The 17,844-nt window shown below is 39.7% G+C and overlaps 1 protein-coding gene across 22 annotated transcripts in view; it reads left to right on the plus strand.

Annotated features, from left to right (window-relative positions):
- Positions 1–17,844, plus strand: part of KIAA1328 — a 398,983-nt gene that overhangs the window by 255,682 nt on the left and 125,457 nt on the right. The window lies entirely within an intron of this gene.

Raw genomic sequence — 17,844 nt, forward strand, 5'->3', positions numbered from 1 at the left:
TTATAAATTTTGCCTTGAAGAACATTTCTCTAAATAAATGTTTTAAGTTTATCTCTACCTATTTCCTTGTTATAGATTCCTGTAAGTGGAATTACTAGTACAAAGTATATATGAATCTTTTTACGATCCTTGATTCACATTGCCAAATTGTTTTGTGTGATTACTGGCCTAGCGGCTAGGTCTGCAACAATCAATCTGGATCCTGGAGCTAAAGGGTAGGCCTTGAACCTGGGTCCTGGATCCTGGGTCTGTGGAGCCAGCCCAGCACTGGATTCTATGCGGTCAGGCCTAGGTCTGCCTCAGGGTGGGACTATAAAGACTGACCTAGCATGGGGCAGGCCTGGTGCCTGAGGTCAGGGATGCCAATCTAGACTGGGGCGGGGGTAAACTCGGGCTTTGTAGACTGACCTGGCTCTGGGCTGGTCTGGAATCTGAGGCAGGCCTGGAATTTGGAATAGCAGGATCTCACCTGGTGCTGAGGCAGGTCTGAATGCTCATTATGTAGTATTGGCCTGGAGTCTGGGACCAGGATGGGCTGCCCAACGCTAGCTTTTACTGAGGTGGGCCTGATGTTAGCGTCTGAGGCAAAGTCTGGTTCTCACTTCCCTCTCTTCCCTGCCCAAACAGAGGGTATCTCTCTCTACTGTGTTGCCAGAGTTTGGGGAAAGGGTGCTGCCAGTAATGTAAGTCTGTTCTTCCTACCCTTTTCAATACATTCCTTCTTATTTTTGTGCTACAGCCTGGTGCTATAATCTCTCACCTGGTTTACATAGCTCTTAAAAAGGTATTTTTTTAGGTGGATAGTTATTCAAATTGATGTTTCTGATGGGGGAGATGGGAGGGGCAGGGACGAGTCCTTGAAAGTCCTATTCTGCCATCTTGCTGACGCCCCTCTTCCTACAAGCAGTTTTGACTGTTTTAGATGTTTCCTCTTTTATCTGTTCCTTCTAGTATTTATATCCATATTTCTGAATAACAGACTTATGTAGTCATTAAGTATTGACTTTCTGCTATGGAAATTGATGATTTAGCTCTCACTGATAACTATGTATTTGCTCCCTCCTTTTCTCCCTTTTATCTTCCTCTCTTTACCTTTCTTTCTCCCTTTTTCCCTCTCCTCCCTCTCTCCATATTTCTCTCTACATATATAACATACCCCCACACGTGCTGTTTCCTTCCTTCTGTCCTCTCAATATATCTATATCAAAATATTTATAAGATTGTAAATATTTTATGCACAGCTGAACTATATACTATTCTTAAATTTAATTTTGTATAATTATTTTCTCTGGAGTTTAAAAATGCCTTATTCAGCACAGAAAGACAAATACAGTGTGATCTCTCTTATATGTAGAATCCAAAAAGGTTGAATCAATGGTCACCAGGGCCTGGGGGGTTGGGGGCCTGGTCTTTGCTCAAAGACTGCAAAGTTTCAGTGACCTTGAATATGTTCTGGAGGTCTGTTTTATAACATGGTAACTATGGCTATCATAACGTGTCATATAGTTGAATATTACTAAGAGGGTAGATGCTGAGTGTTCTCACCACAAAAATATATAAATATGTAAGGTGATGGATTTGTTAACCAGCTTGATTTAATCATTTTGCAATGAATACATACAGTATATCAAAACATCACTTTGTATACAATAAATATGTACAGTGTTTACCAATTACAATTTACAAGATATCCCTCCTGGAGACTTCCATAAAATCCTGCTCTAGTATGAACTTTATTATTCTCTAGGCATTTTGTCTAGTGATTTCATCTGAAATTTCCTTACCTATCATCCTGGAAATTTTCTTTCTTTTTTATCTTATATTCCTTTTTTCCTGGATCACATGCTATCCTCTTTTTGGTTTATACCCTTTCATCTTACTAAAACATGCGCTGCAGTAGCTTACTGTAGGAGTGCAGAGGCAGTAATCTTTTTGTGTCACACCTCTGAAAAATGTCTTTAGTCAATCTTCATGTTTAATTTATAGTTTAGCTTTATATAGCATTCTGACTTAGTAGTTTTCCTCAGAAAGGATTGAAGGTTGTATTCTATTACCTTCTAGTTTCTAGTATTGCCATTAAGAAGTGTGTTGCAGTCTGATTCTTGATCTTTTTATGTGACCTATTCCCCATCACAACTATTAGGACTTATCTTTCTCTAAAATTCTAAAAATGTATACTGATATGCATAAGTTACACCTTTTTCCATTCATGCAGAATCTTTTAACTGGCAAACTTTCTTCAATTTGGAGAAATTTCCTTTGCTAATGTATTGTCTCTTTCGAGAACTCATCTTACTGAGATGTTGACTCTGTTAGAATAAACTCTGATTTTCTTATTTTTCTCTCCTATATTTCATATCAGGTTTTTTTGTTTGTTTGTTTGTTTGAGACAGGGTTTTACTCTGTTGCCTAGGCTCAAGTTCAGCGGCACAATCACAGCTCATTGCATTCTTGATCTCCTGGGCTCAGTGATCCTCCCCACTCAGCCTCCCAGGTAGCTAGGACTGCAGGTGCATGCCACTATACCCAACCAATTTTTTTGTATTTTTTTTTTAGAGACAGGGTTTTGCCATGTTACCCAGGCTTGTCTCAAACTCCTGGGCTCAAGTAATCTACCCGCTTCAGCTTCCCAAAGAGCTGGGATTATAGGCATGAGCTACTGCACCCAGTGTTATAATTCTTAATTTCTGAAAACATCTTATTCTTAGAAAGGCCATTTTTTAAAATAAGAACTCATTCTCATTTTACATATGCAATGTTTTTTTCTTATCTCTGAGAATATTCGTAATAATTTTTGAAGTTTTATCTCTTCCTGCTGAATTGTGTCTATTTTCACCAAGTTCAGATTGCCTTTTTCCACAAATGTCTGATGATCCACCTATATTGTGAAGCAAAACAATAAAAATCTGTGAAAAGCTCTCAGTATGTTATGAACAGAGCTTGTCAGCTAATGGGCTTCACCATGATCAGGTAGGCACGCTGGGGACTCTTACTTGCTACTATCCATAGATTTTCTCTTGGGATGATCAGTTTCCCTAGGGATAAATCTCTTGCAGGTGTGAGAATAAGGGATAGAAGCATTATTTAACTTTCATGCCAATGTGGAGAGCCAGGGGGAGTAAAAAAAAATGGGCTCATCACTTGTTACATAGGCTTTCATTTAATCTCCCTTTTAACTATATGGATTTCTGCCCTCAATGTATTTCAGGCCCCAAGTTCAGGGTCATTCTTTTTCAGCCTCTCCTGGGGGATAAACCTCCAGTCATCTTCATACAATGGGGACAGATAGAGGAGGACACGTTGGCTTTTCACTGCTATAGAGACTTTAAATCAGCTGTGCTTTCACTACCATCTGCATTTCTACCTGCTTCCTCCAGTCTCTGAGCCTTTGAGGAGTTCTCTGACATGTTTCAGCTTACAGCATCTTTTCAACCCCAGCTAGCAGATATTTCAGTTTTGACTTTTCTGCTTGGCTAGTTGAGTTTCAACTGATACACCTGCTTTCCAGCCTTCTAAAATTCTATAACATCTCTTCTCTGTTGTGCTGTCTTCACTTTGCAGCTTCATAGGTTTTATAACTTTTTTGTTCTTTTAATATTAATTTTCAGTGGTTTTAGAAGAGAATAGAGATATGTATTCAATCAGTCATGTAAATTAGCTCTCCAATACTTATTTGTATATTTAAACCATATTTGGCAATTTAGTAGGCAGAAAGATGGAATCTTGTAATTTGCAGTCACTCTGTATTCAATTAGAATGAACACTTTTCTATGTTTATTAATGCTTTGTGTTTCTTTGTGGAATTTTCACTTCCTATGTTCATATTTTTTATATAGGGACATTATAGTTCTTTAGTTCATATGTATTTTTTAATTTAATTTTTTAATTTTTAATACTATTCATGTTTATCTGTATCTTTACTGATTCACTTTCTTACTTGCTTATGGTAGAAAGAAATATAAAATGCTGATAATACTAAAGAAGAAAATAAAATATACCTATAATCTCATCATCTGGAGGTAATCTTTGTATGTATTACTATTTCTTATTTATTCATGAGTATGTATTTTTATATTATAAATTTTGTTTCATAAACCACCTTAAAAATTTTTAATGGAACTTTAAAAAATTTTTAATGTCAACATATCTCTTATAAAAAGTAAAACATCAAAGACATATTAAGAAAGTATCAGTCATTTTTCATTTTTTATTCTGTTGTCTGTCCTGACTGTCTTGGTTGAATTAGAGTTAGCACTCTAATATGTATCCTTCTAAACCTTTCTTTATGCTTACAAATATATACAACATGTGTATATATTTGAAATCAAATTGAACACTTTTTTCTCATTTAACAGTACATAATGTTTATTTATCAGAGCTATAGTAAGCAGAGTAATTCTGCCCCAAAGGTATCCATGTTCTATTAATAATTTCCTAGGAGGGTGTGGTGGGGGAGGGGACGTGTATATGTGTGTATGTGTGTGTTTGAGGTAGGGAGGACAGGTCCCTATCTCTAGCCTATCAAAATTCTATACTGTCTTTTGTGACTTATCTCAAATAGTACCTCTTCCAGAAATATTTTCTTTGCATTTCTTTTATAGTCCTTATATTATGTATAGGTGATAAATACTTGTACATTTGCGTTATTCTACTATTAGGGTACTTGAAGGTAGTGGCTTTTTTTTTTTTTTTAGATGGAGTCTCATTCTGTCACCCGGGCTGGAGTGCAGTGTCACAATCTCGGCTCACTGCAACCTCCACCTTCCGAGTTCAAGCAATTCTCCTGTTTTGGCCTCCCGAGTAGCTGGGACTACAGGTGCACGCCGCCATGCCCGGCTAATTTTTGTATTTTTAGTAGAGATAGTGTTTCACCGTGTTGGTCAGGCTGGTCTTGAACTCCTGACCTCAGGTGATGCACCTGCCTTGGCCTCCCAGAGTGCTGGGATTACAGGCGTGAACCACTGAGCCCTGCCTGGTAGTGGCTTTTTATATCATCCAAAGCACTTAGCAAGGTAGTTTTTCTTTTCTTAACAATAAAAATTTTTGTTGAATTGCTCAGTATTATATAAAAGTACAAAAATGGTCACATCTTATTGGAGTATGCAAAATTACAAAACTGTTCATTTTTAAGGGTCATCTTTGTATAAGCAATAAATTAGCATCAAACAAACTAACTAAAAAAGAAACCGGAGGACTTAGAAACAACTTATGACTTTTGAAATCATTACCATCTTTCATGTGATAATTATCTTCCAATGGTTTGGCTCAGCTGTGCCCTACCATTTGCTCTTATTTGTCATTAAGGCCTCACTTATTATTTATTTTCATTCTGTAGCATTTATGCAGGAAGGCAGCAATGTAAATTCCCTTGCCTGGGATTCTTCCCACAGACAATAGGAAATAAATTGCAATTAGATTTTGGTAATTGTCTATAATTAACTCAAAATGAACTGTTAATTATAAAAAAAGTTTTCACTTTCTCATTATCTCATTTATTTTAGTCCCAAATTCTTAATGCCTCACTTAAGTTTAATATTTTAAAAACAGTATTTTTAATACTAAGATAATTTAAATATCCAAATAAATAAAATTTGCTTGAAATTAAATTTTATTTAGGGAGTTCTAGTGTTAAAGCCAAAGAGCCTGCAAGGTACAAAGTAAATGGATCATTCTCATAACCATTCTTGATTTATTTTCTAAAATTAGTGGGCATTTTTGTTTAATAATTCTACAAAGGCTTCTCAAGGCTCTACAGTATTCTCCCCTGACTTATCTCTAACTGTTCCTGGTGTTAGTGGAGACAACATCATTTCCATAGCAAGTGGAATCAAATAGACATTAAATTCATTGTCTTTACTTCTTTCAACCTCACATTAGATGAAATAATTAAGGACTGCTGTGTGAGAATTCTTGGCTTACCAATGACTGTCAGACTTGGAAGCACTTGCCAGAGTTTCTTGAAATCCTTATAATGTATGATTTTGAAAGGTATATGGTCTTCTCAGAGGCATTTTAGGACATTTTTTTGGAAGCAAGTGTATAGTCTTATATTTTTGTCATAATTATTTAAATTTAGGTCATACATGCCCAGATGCCCCTAGACCTTAGAGCATGTCCATCTCTTTGACTGGAGCACTAATTTTTTAAATCTCAATCTTTCTCAGTTAAGTATGAAAGGAAGTCATCTCCTAAGAAAGATGGCAATGAGGAGAACATCAGGGAGGAGGATGCTGATAAACTTGAAATAGCCTCAATTGAAGGTATAATAAGAAATCATCAGAAGATGATGAATACGAAGTAATACATCCAGAATATAGATGTTCTCTTGAATCAATAAGATAAACTACCTTAAATAGGCAACTCTCAGAAAGGTAAATCCAAATAATAAGTATATAAAACCTTCTGCAACTAATCAGGGAAAACAAAACACAAAAGAATAGTTCAAAATGAATACCTAGAGTCACCCAGAACTCACTTCCTCTACAAAGAAGGATCAAAACAGTAAATAAATAAGTGTCAAATAGAGCTTCTTGGAGAGAAGCACTGGAATTCAACAGGGAAGTCACAGGGAACCTCTGAGGCACAGAAGGAGAGAGAAGCAAAGCAACCAGTCTGGCCAGGATCAGCTCACACCAGGAAGAACTCCTCATTGGGAAAAAAAGTGAAGTAAATCACCACCATGTTCTTTAAGTTCTGCCTTCATTATAGGGAAAGAGTTAGCAAGTGATTTCTATTGGTCCACATTCCCACCGTGGACTCCTGCAATTCTAGCTATAGGAGAGCTCTTCAGTTCTTATGGGCCTTAAGACTAGTATAGGCAGCTACTTGGAGCCCATGCAACAGCATTGTTCCATCAAGAGAGTTGATACTGGGTCCCATGTACCCACTGAGACTCAAGCAGCTGCACCTCCCTGCCATTTTAGGAGATCAGCCTCCATCAAACTATATTCTGCCTTAGGTCCCAACAACCCCTGCATCTTCACATCTCTGGAGCCCTGCTGACATCCCTCCACATCTTTCTAGAGGGCTAAATTGTCATGATGCTGGCTGGACCCAGTAGTGAAGCCAGATATCCAGCACTGTTGTCCACATATTGTCCTACACCCTAGGGAACAGGCAGTTCAGCACACCAAGGAAGCTGGCCCCAGGACAAAGGGAGCCAAAGCATGCGCTCCCCATAGCCTGAGAGCTGCCTATTGAGGGATGCTGCCACTGATGGCAACCTTGCTTCCTCCAACAGCAGGACCACAGAACAGCACATGCCTTCAGGGAGCCTGGGGACTGGCCGACTCGTATGCCATCTGAAACCTTAGGCTAGGCCCATTCTACCCACTACCAGCAGTGCCCAGGCGTGCCATCCGGTAGCCTGGGGGCTGACCCACCCACCTGTCACAGCTGTTGCCAACATGCACCATTGGGAGATCTGAGGACATGCCCACCCAGCCCACTGCTGCTGGCACACGTGCATTCTCTAGGGGCCCGGGGATTAATTCACCCTGCTCCCTGCTGCCTACAGCCAAGTGCACCATAGGAAGGCCTAATGAGAGGTCCACCCTACCTGCTGCCACTGGTGCCTGCACTCACACCCAGGGTCCTAAGAACAGACCCACCCCATCTACCACCCTTGCCAGAGGCACTCTAGCATACCATTTGTCAGCCTGTGTATTGACCCCCCCGCCACTAATTGAAGCCAGTGCCCACATGTACCACTGTGAGTCCGGCAGTCTTATTCTGCTTGCAGCTGATGGCACTTGTGCACACAATCTTGGAGACTTGGAGATAGAGCCACCCCACCTGCCATGACTGATGCCCATGCACACCTTGTGGGCACCTGAGGATAGGGCTCTCTTTGCCTACTGCCACCTGCATACAATCTCCAGGGTTCTGGAGATTGGTCTACTATACCCACCACTACTGTCACTCACAAATGTCATCCAGTGGCATAAGGACAGACCATTCCTGCTCACCACTGGCAAATGTGCACATATCCCAGAATCCCAAGGACTGGCCTGCTCAGCCCATCACTGACACCAGTGGCTATTGGACACAACACTTAGGGGCCTGAGGATTGGCCTACCACTGCCAGTGCCAGACATGCTGCTTAGGGGCCCAAGGACCTGTCTGCCTGCCCAAATAACTGTTGCCACTGTCAGCACTAGAACAAGCCACTTGGATGCTCGAGGTATGGCCTGCTTAGACCTGCCACTCTCAGTGCCTGAATAAATCACTGGGGAGACTGAGACTGGCACACTCATCCAGCCACCACCAACACTAATCCCTTGCCACAGCTTACACAGACAACCACAGCCTAAGCCACTGAGGAGCTATCAGATACTGCTGACACTTACAGCTAAAAATCATGAAGACTACACTACTGCACTCACCCAGAATCAAAGCCAAAGCACCCTACTCAGCCAACACTATAAATATATTTATAGAAAAAACCCTTTTCTTATAAAAGTGAACCCATAAAATTGGAAGAAATGACTATTACACCGGATGCACAGATATCAATATAAGGACACAAGAAATGTGAAAAAGCAAGGTAACATAACATCTTCAAATGAGCACAGTAATTCTTCAGGAACAGATACCAAGGAAAGGAAATTATGAAATGCCAAAAAGGAACTCAAAATAATGATACTAAAGGTACTCAATGAGATACAAAATAATACAGACAAACATACAAAGAAATCAGGAAAACAACTGATGATATGAGTGAGAAATTCAACAAAGAGATCAGTATCATAAAAAAGAACCAAGTAGAGTTCCTGGAACTGAAGAATCCAATGAATAACATTAAAAATACAATTGAGAGCTTCAGCAATAAACTAGATTAAGCAGAAGAAAGAATTTCTGAACTTGAAAACTGTCATTGGAATAACCCAGTCAGACAAAAAAGAAAGAATAGAAACAAGTTAAGAAAGCCTATGTGATGTATAGGGCCACATAATGGGACAAAGTATTCTAATTTTAGGAGTTCTAGAAATAGAAGAGATGGGCAAAAGTATAGAAAACTTATTTAATGAAATAGTAGCTGAAAATGTCCCAAGTCTTACAAGAGATTTAGACATCCAGATTTAGGAAGCCCTAAGTTCCCCAAATAGATTCAACCCAAAATGGTTTTTCCCGAGGCATGTTATAAACTATCGAAAGGCAAAGGCAAAGAATTAAAAATCCAGCAAGGAAAAGCATCAAGTCACATATAAAGGAATCCTCATCAGACTAACAGTGAATTTGTCAAGGGAAACAGAGCAGCGGTCTCATGAGGAAATGAGGAAATGGCATGAGGAAATGGTTTCATGGAAGATAGTTTTTCCACAGACCAGGGTGTGGGGAGGATGGTTTTGGGATGAAACTGTTCCACCTTAGATCATCAGGCATTAGATAGGTTCTCATAAGGAGCACACAACCTACATCCCTTGCATGCACAGTTCACAATAGGGTTTGCGTTCCTATGAGAGTCTAATGCCACTGCTGATCTCACAGGAGGCAGAGCTCAGGCAGTAATGCTCGCTTGCCTACCACTCACCTCCTGCTGTGTGGCCCAGTGGCTAACAGGCCAGAGATTGGTACCGGTCTGCAGCCTGGGGGTTGGGGACCCCTGCCTTAGAGGCCAGGAGAGAATGGAATGATATATTCAAAGTGCTGATGGGAAAAAAAAAAAAACCTGTCAGTCAAGAGTACTATAGCCAGCAAAGTTATCCTTCAAAAATGAAGGAGAAATAGTCTTTCACAGACAGCCAAAAACTGAGGGAATCCTTCATGACTCTCATTCACATGCTTAAGGGAGTTCTACATCTAGAAGTGAAAGGTCAGTGTCTACCATCATGAAAACATACACAGGTATAACAGTCACTAATGAAGCAGATACACAAATGAGGAATGAAAGGTGCCAAATGTTACCACTACAAAAATAAAAAAAGGCACCAAGTTGTAATGATAACAAAAAAGAAAGAGAAGAACAAAGGATATACAAAACAACCAGAAAAGAAATAACAAAATTATAGGAGCAATTCCTCACTTTTCATTAACAACTGTGAATGTAATTGGTTTAAATTCCTCAATAAGATATAGACTGGCTGAACAGATTAAAAAACAAAACTCAATTATATGCAGCCTACAAGAAAGTAACTTCACCTGTAAAGACACAGAATAAGGTGAAGGGATGGAAATACATATTTCATTTAAACACAAACCAAAAGCATGCAGAGGTAGTTATAGTTATATTGGACAAAATAGGTTTTATGTCAAAAAAAAAAACATCAAAAGAGAAAAACAAGGTCATTAGATTAATATAATGGTGTAGGCATCCATTCTACAAGAGGCTATAACAATGGTGAATACATATACATCCTGCACTGTAGCATCAAGACATATAAAGGATCATTATTAGATCCAAAGAGAGAAATAGCCCTAAATACAACAGTAGTCGGGAACTTCAACACTCCACTTTCAGCATTGAAAAGATCATCTAGGCAGAAAATCATCAAGGAAACATCTGATTTAATCTGCACTATAAACCATATGGACATAAAAGACATTTACAGAACATTTTATCCAGCAACTACAGAATATGCATTCTTCTCGTCAGCACACAGAACATTCTCCAGGATAGACCATATAGTAGGCCACAAAACAAATCTCAGCATCTAAAAATATCAACATCATGTGAAATATTTTATCTCACCACAATGGAGTAAGACTAGAAGTCAATAACAAGAGGAACTATAAAAAAGTACATATGTACAGAAATTAAACAACATGCTCCCAAATGGCCATTGTGTCAATGAGGAAATTAAGAAGGATATAAATTCTTGAAACAAATGAAAATGGAAACATAACATACCAAAACCTATGGGATACAGAAAAAGCCCTGCTAAGAGGGAACTAGAAAAGCAAGAACTAACCAAACTCAAAATTAGTGGAAGGAAGGTAATAATAAAGATGACAACAGAACTAAATGAAAATATGGGCTAAAAAAAATACATAGGGCCAATGAAATAAAAAAAATTGTATTTTTTGGAAAGATGAAGTTGATAAACCACTAACTAAGACTAACTAAGGAAAAAAGAGAAGACCCAAATAAATAAAATCAAAATGAAAAAGACATTACAACTGATATCACAGAAACACAAAGAATCATTAGAGACTATTATGAAAAACTGTATTCTAACAAATTGGAAAGGAAGAAATAGATAAATTCCTGGACATACGCAATATACCATAATTGAACCGGGAAGAAATTGAAAGCTCAAACAGACCAATAATGAGTTACAAGATTGAACCAGTAATAAAAAGCCTCCCAAACAAAATTAAGGCCCGAACTGGGTGGCTTTACTGCTGTATTCTATCAATCTTATAAAGGAGAACTGACACCAATTCTTTTTTTTTTTTTTTCTACTTTAAGTTTTAGCGTACATGTGCACAACGTGCAGGTTTTTACATATGTACACATGTGCCATGTTGGTGTGCTGCACCCATTAACTCGTCACTTAACATTAGGTATATCTCCTAATGCTATCCCTCCCCGCTCCGCCCACCCCACAACACGCCCCACTGTGTGATGTTCCCCTTCCTGTGTCCATGTGTTCTCATTGTTCAATTTCCACCTAAGAGTGAGAACATGCAGTGTTTGGTTTTCTCTCCTTGCGATAGTTTGCTGAGAATGATGGTTTCCAGCTTCATCCATGTCCCTACAAAGGACATGAACTCATCATTTTTTATGGCTGCATAGTATTCCATGGTGTATATGTGCCACATTTTCTTAATCCAGTCTATCATTGTTGGACATTTGGATTGGTTCCAAGTCTTTGCTATTGTGAATACTGCCACAATAAACATATGTGTGCATGTGTCTTTATAGCAGCATGATTTATAATCCTTTGGGTATATACCCAGTAATGGGATGGCTGGGTCAAATGGTATTTCTAGTTCTAGATCCCTGAGGAATTGCCTGACTTCCACAATGGTTGAACTAGTTTACAGTCCCACCAACAGTGTAAAAGTGTTCCTATTTTTCCACATCCTCTCCAGCACCTGTTGTTTCCTGACTTTTTAATGATTGCCATTCTAACTGGTGTGAGGTGGTATCTCATTGTGGTTTTGATTTGCATTTCTCTGATGGCCAGTGATGATGAGCATTTTTTCATATGTCTTTTGGCTGCATAAATGTCTTCTTTTGAGAAGTGTCTGTTCATGTCCTTTGCCCACTTTTTGTTGGGGCCGTTTGTTTTTTTCTTGTAAATTAGTTTGAGTTCATTGTAGATTCTGGATATTAGCCCTTTCTCAGATGAGTAGATTGCAAAAATTTTCTCCCATTCTGTAGACTGCCTGTTCACTCTGATGGTAGTTTCTTTTGCTGTGCAGAAGCTCTTTAGTTTGATTAGATCCCATTTGTCAATTTTGGCTTTTGTTGCCATTGCTTTTGGTGTTTTAGACATGAAGTCCTTGCCCATGCGTATGTCCTGAATGGTATTGCCTAGGTTTCTTCTAGGGTTCTTCTGGTTTTAGGTCTAACATTTAAGCCTTTAATCCATTTTGAATTAATTTTTGTATAAGGTGTGAGGAAGGGATCCAGTTTCAGCTTTCTACGTATGGCTAGCCAGTTTTGCCAGCACCATTTATTAAATAGGGATTCCTTTCTCCATTTCTTGTTTTTGTCAGGTTTGTCAAAGATCAGATAGTTGCAGATATGTGGCATTATTTCTGAGGGCTCTGTTCTGTTCCTTTGATCTATATCTCTGTTTTGGTACCAGTACCATGCTATTTTGGTTACTGCAGCCTTGTAGTATAGTTTGAAGCCAGGTAGCACGATGCCTCCAGCTTTGTTCTTTTGGCTTAGGATTGACTTGGTAATGTGGGCTCTTTTTTGGTTCCATATGAACTTTAAAGTAGTTTTTTCCAATTCTGAGAAGAAAATCACTGGTAGCTTGATGAGGATGCCATTGAATCTATAAATTACCTTGGGCAGTGTGGCCATTTTCACAATATTGATTCTTCTTACCCATGAGCATGGAATGTTCTTCCATTTCTTTGTATCCTCTTTTATTTCATTGAGCAGTGGTTTGTAGTTCTTGAAGAGGTCCTTCACATCCCTTGTAAGTTGGATTCCTAGATATTTTATTCTCTTTGAAGCAATTGTGAATGGGAGTTCACTCATGATTTGGCTTTCTGTTTGTCTGTTATTGGTGTATAAGGATGCTTGTGATTTCTGCACATTGATTTTGTATCCTGAGACTTTGCTGAAGTTGCTTATCAGCTTAAGGAGATTTTGGGCTGAGACAGTGGGGTTTTCTAGATATACAATCATTTCATCTGCAAACAGGGACAATTTGACTTCCTCTTTTCCAAATTGAATACCCTTTATTTCCTTCTCCTGCCTGATTGCCCTGGCCAGAACTTCCAACACTATGTTGAATAGGAGTGGTGAGAGAGGGCATCCCTGTCTTGTGCCAGTTTTCAAAGGGAATGCTTCCAGTTTTTGCCCATTCAGTTTGGTATTGGCTGTGGGTTTGTCATAGATAGCTCTTATTATTTTGAGATATGTCCCATCAATACCTAATTTATTGAGAGTTTTTAGCATGAAGCCTTGTTGAATTTTGTCAAAGGCCTTTTCTGCATCTTTTGAGATAATCATGTGTTTTTTGTCTTTGGTTCTGTTTATATGCTGGATTACATTTATTGATTTGTGTATGTTGAACCAGCCTTGCATCCCAGGGATGAAGCCCACTTGATCATGGTGGATAAGCTTTTTGATGTGCTGCTGGATTCGGTTTGCCAGTATTTTATTGAGGATTTTTGCATTGATGTTCATGAGGGATATTGGTCTAAAATTCTCTTTTTTTGTTGTGTCTCTGCCAGGCTTTGGTACCAGGATGATCCTGGGCTCATAAAATGAGTTAGGTAGGATTCCCTGTTTTTCTATTGATTGGAATAGTTTCAGAAGGAATGGTACCAGTTCCTCCTTGTACCTCTGGTAGAATTCGGCTGTGAATCCGTCTGGTCCTGGACTTTTTTTGGTTGGTAAGCTATTAATTATTGCCTTAATTTCAGAGCCTGTTATTTATCTATTAAGAGATTCAACTTCTTCCTGGTTTAGTCTTGGGAGAGTGTATGTGTCGAGGAATTTATCCATTTCTTGTAGATTTTCTAGTTTATTTGTGTAGAAGTGTTTATAGTATCCTCTGACTGTAGTTTGTATTTCTGTGGGATCGGTGGCGATATCCCCTTGGTCATTTTTTATTGCATCTATTTGATTCTTCTCTCTTTTCTTCTTTATTAGTGTTGCTTATGGTCTTTCAATTTTCTTGATCTTGTCAAAAAAACAGCTCCTGGATTCATTGATTTTTTTGAAGGGTTTTTTGTGTCTCTATTTCCTTCAATTCTGCTCTGATTAGGTTATTTCTTGCCTTCTGCTAGCTTTTGAATGTGTTTGCTCCTATTTCTCTAGTTCTTTTAATTGTGATGTTAGGATGGCAATTTTAGATCTTTCCTGTTTTCTCTTGTGGGCATTTAGTGCTATAAATTTCCTTCTACACACTGCTTTGAATGTGTCCCAGAGATTCTGGTATGTTGTGTCTTTGTTCTCATTGGTTTCAAAGAACATCTTTATTTCTGCCTTCATTTTGTTGTGTACCCAGTAGTCATTCAGGAGCAGGTTGTTCAGTTTCCATGTAGTTGAGTGGTTTTGAATGAGTTTCTTAATCCTGAGTTCTAGTTTGATTGCACTGTGGTCTGAGAGACAGTTTGTTATCATTTCTGATCTTTTACATTTGCTGAGGAGTGCTTTACTTCCAACTATGTGGTCAATTTTGGAATAGGTGTGGTGTGATGCTGAGAAGAATGTATATTCTGTTGATTTGGGGTGGAGAGTTCTGTAGATGTCTATTAGGTCTGCTTGATGCAGAGCTGAGTTCAATTCCTGGGTATCCTTGTTAACTTTCTGTCTTGTTGATCTGTCTAATGTTGACAGTGGGTTGTTAAAGTCTCCCATTATTGTTGTGTGGGAGTCTAAGTCTCTTTGTAGGTCTCTAAGGACTTGCTTTAGGAATCTGGGTGCTCCTGTATTGGGTGCATATATATTTAGGATAGTTAGCTCTTCTTGTTGAATTGATACCTTTACCATTATGTAATGGCCTTGTTTGTCTCTTTTGATATTAGTTGGTTTAAAGTCTGTTTTATCAGAGACTAGGATTGCAACCCCTGCCTTTTTTTGTTTTCCATTTGCTTGGTAGATCTCCCTCCATCCCTTTATTTTGAGCCTATGTGTGTCTTTGCATATGAGATGGGTTTCCTGAATGCAGCACACTGATGGGTCTTGAATCTTTATCCAATTTGCCAGTCTGTGTCTTTTAATTGGAGCATTTAGCCCTCCAGTCTAAAGCTCCCAGCGTGAGCGATGCAGAAGACGGGTCATTTCTGCATTTCCAACTGAGGTACCAGGTTCATCTCACTGGGGAGTGTCGGACAGTGGGTGCAGGGCTGTGGGTGCAGTGCACCGAGTGTGAGCCGAAGTAGGGCAAGGCATCGCCTCACCCAGGAAGCGCAAGGGGTCAGGCAATTCCCTTTCCTAGTCAAAGAAAGGGGTGACAGATGGCACCTGGAAAATCGGGTCACTCCCACCCTAATACCGCGCTTTTCCAATGGTCTTAGCAAACGGCACACCAGGAGAATATACCCTGTGCCTGGCTCGGAGGGTCCTATGCCCACAGAGCCTTGCTCATTGCTAGCACAGCAGTCTGTGATCAAACTGCAAGCTGGCAGCAAGGCTGGGGGAGGGGCGCCCGCCATTGCTGAGGGTTGAGTAGGTAAACAAAGCGGCCAGGAGGCTCAAACTGGGTGGAGCCCACCGCAGCTCAAGAAGACCCGCTTGCCTCTGTAGACTCCACCTCTGGGGGCAGGGCATAGCCAAACAAAAGGCAGCAGAAACCTCTGCAGATTTAAATGTCCCTGTCTGACAGCTTTGAAGAGAGTAGTGGTTCTCCCAGCACGCAGCTTGAGATCTGAGAACGAACAGACTGCCTCCTCAAGTGGGTCCCTGACCCCCAAGTAGCCTAACTGGGAGGCACCCCCCAGTAGGGGCAGACTGACACCTCACACGGCCGGGTACTCCTCTGAGACAAAACTTCCAGAGGAACCATCAGGCAGCAACATTTGCTGTTCACCAATATCCGCTGTTCTGCAGCCTCTGCTGCTGATACCCAGGCAAACAGGGTCCGGAGTGGACCTCTAGTAAACTCCAACAGACCTGCAGCTGAGGGTCCTGACTGTTAGAAGGAAAACTAACAAACAGAAAGGACATCCACACCAAAACCCCATCTGTACGTCACCATCATCAAATACCAAAGGTAGATAAAACCACAAAGATGGGGAAAAAACAGAGCAGAAAACTGGAAACTCTAAATATCAGAGCGCCTCTCCTCCTCCAAAGGAATGCAGCTCCTCACCAGCAACAGAACAAAGCTGGATGATGAATGACTTTGATGAGTTGAGAGAAGAAGGCTTCAGACGATCAAACTACTCTGAGCTAAAGGAGGAAGTTTGAAGCCATGGCAAAGAAGTTAAAAACCTTGAAAAAAAATTAGACAAATGGCTAACTAGAATAACCAATGCAGAGAAGTCCTTAAAGGACCTGATGGAGCTGAAAACCATGGCACGAGAACTACATGATGAATGCACAAGCCTCAGTAGCGGATTCGATCAACTGGAAGAAAGGGTATCAGTGATGGAAGATCAAATGAATGAAATGAAGCGAGAAGAGAAGTTTAGAGAAAAAAGAATAAAAGGAAATGAAGAAAGCCTCCAAGAAATATGGGACTATGTGAAAAGACCAAATCTACATCTGATTGGTGTACCTGAAAGCGACGGGGAGAATGGAACCAAGTTGTAAAACACTCTGCAGGATATTATCCAGGAGAACTTCCCCAATCTAGAAAGGCAGGCCAACATTCAAATTCAGGAAATACAGAGAATGCTACAAAGATACTCCTCAAGAAGAGCAACTCCAAGACACATAATTGTCAAATTCACCAAAGTTGAAATGAAGGAAAAAATGTTAAGGGCAGCCAGAGAGAAAGGTCGGGTTACCCACAAAGGGAAGCCCATCAGACTAACAGCTGATCTCTCGGCAGAAACTCTACAAGCCAGACGAGAGTGGGGGCCAATATTCAACATTCTTAAAGAAAGAATTTTCAACCCAGAATTTCATATCCAGCCAAACTAAGCTTCATAAGTGAAGGAGAAAAAACACCAATTCTTTAAAAAATATTCAAAACAAATTGGAGAGGGGGGAATTCTCCCTAACTCGTTCTATGAGGCCAGTATTACTGATACCAAAACCAGATGAAGCTACAACAGAAAAAGAAAATTACAGACCATTAATCTTGATAATATAGATGTAAAAATTCTTAAGACAATACTAGCAAAACAAAACCAATAGCACATCATAAAGATAGTGCACCGTGATCAAGTGGGGTTTATGCCAGGAATGCAAAGATGCTTCAACATATGCAATTCACTAAATGTGGTACACTGAGAATACATGGACATGTGGGAAAGAACATACTGGGGCCTGTCAGGCGGGATTCAGGGGACGGACAGCAACAGGAAGAATACATATTGGATGCTGGGCTTAATACCTGGGTAATGGGATGATCTGTGAAGCAACCACCATGGCACATGTTTGCGTTTGTAACAAACCTGCACATCCTGCACATGCACCCCTGAACTTAAAAGTTGAAGGAAAATGAAATGTGGTATATCACATCAACAAAACAACGGATAAAGACCATATGACATCTCAATAGACAGAGAAAAAAACTCATAAAATTCGATATATCTTAT

Source organism: Pan troglodytes, chromosome 17, assembly GCF_028858775.2.
Source record: "Pan troglodytes isolate AG18354 chromosome 17, NHGRI_mPanTro3-v2.0_pri, whole genome shotgun sequence".
Lineage (NCBI taxonomy): Eukaryota > Metazoa > Chordata > Mammalia > Primates > Hominidae > Pan > Pan troglodytes.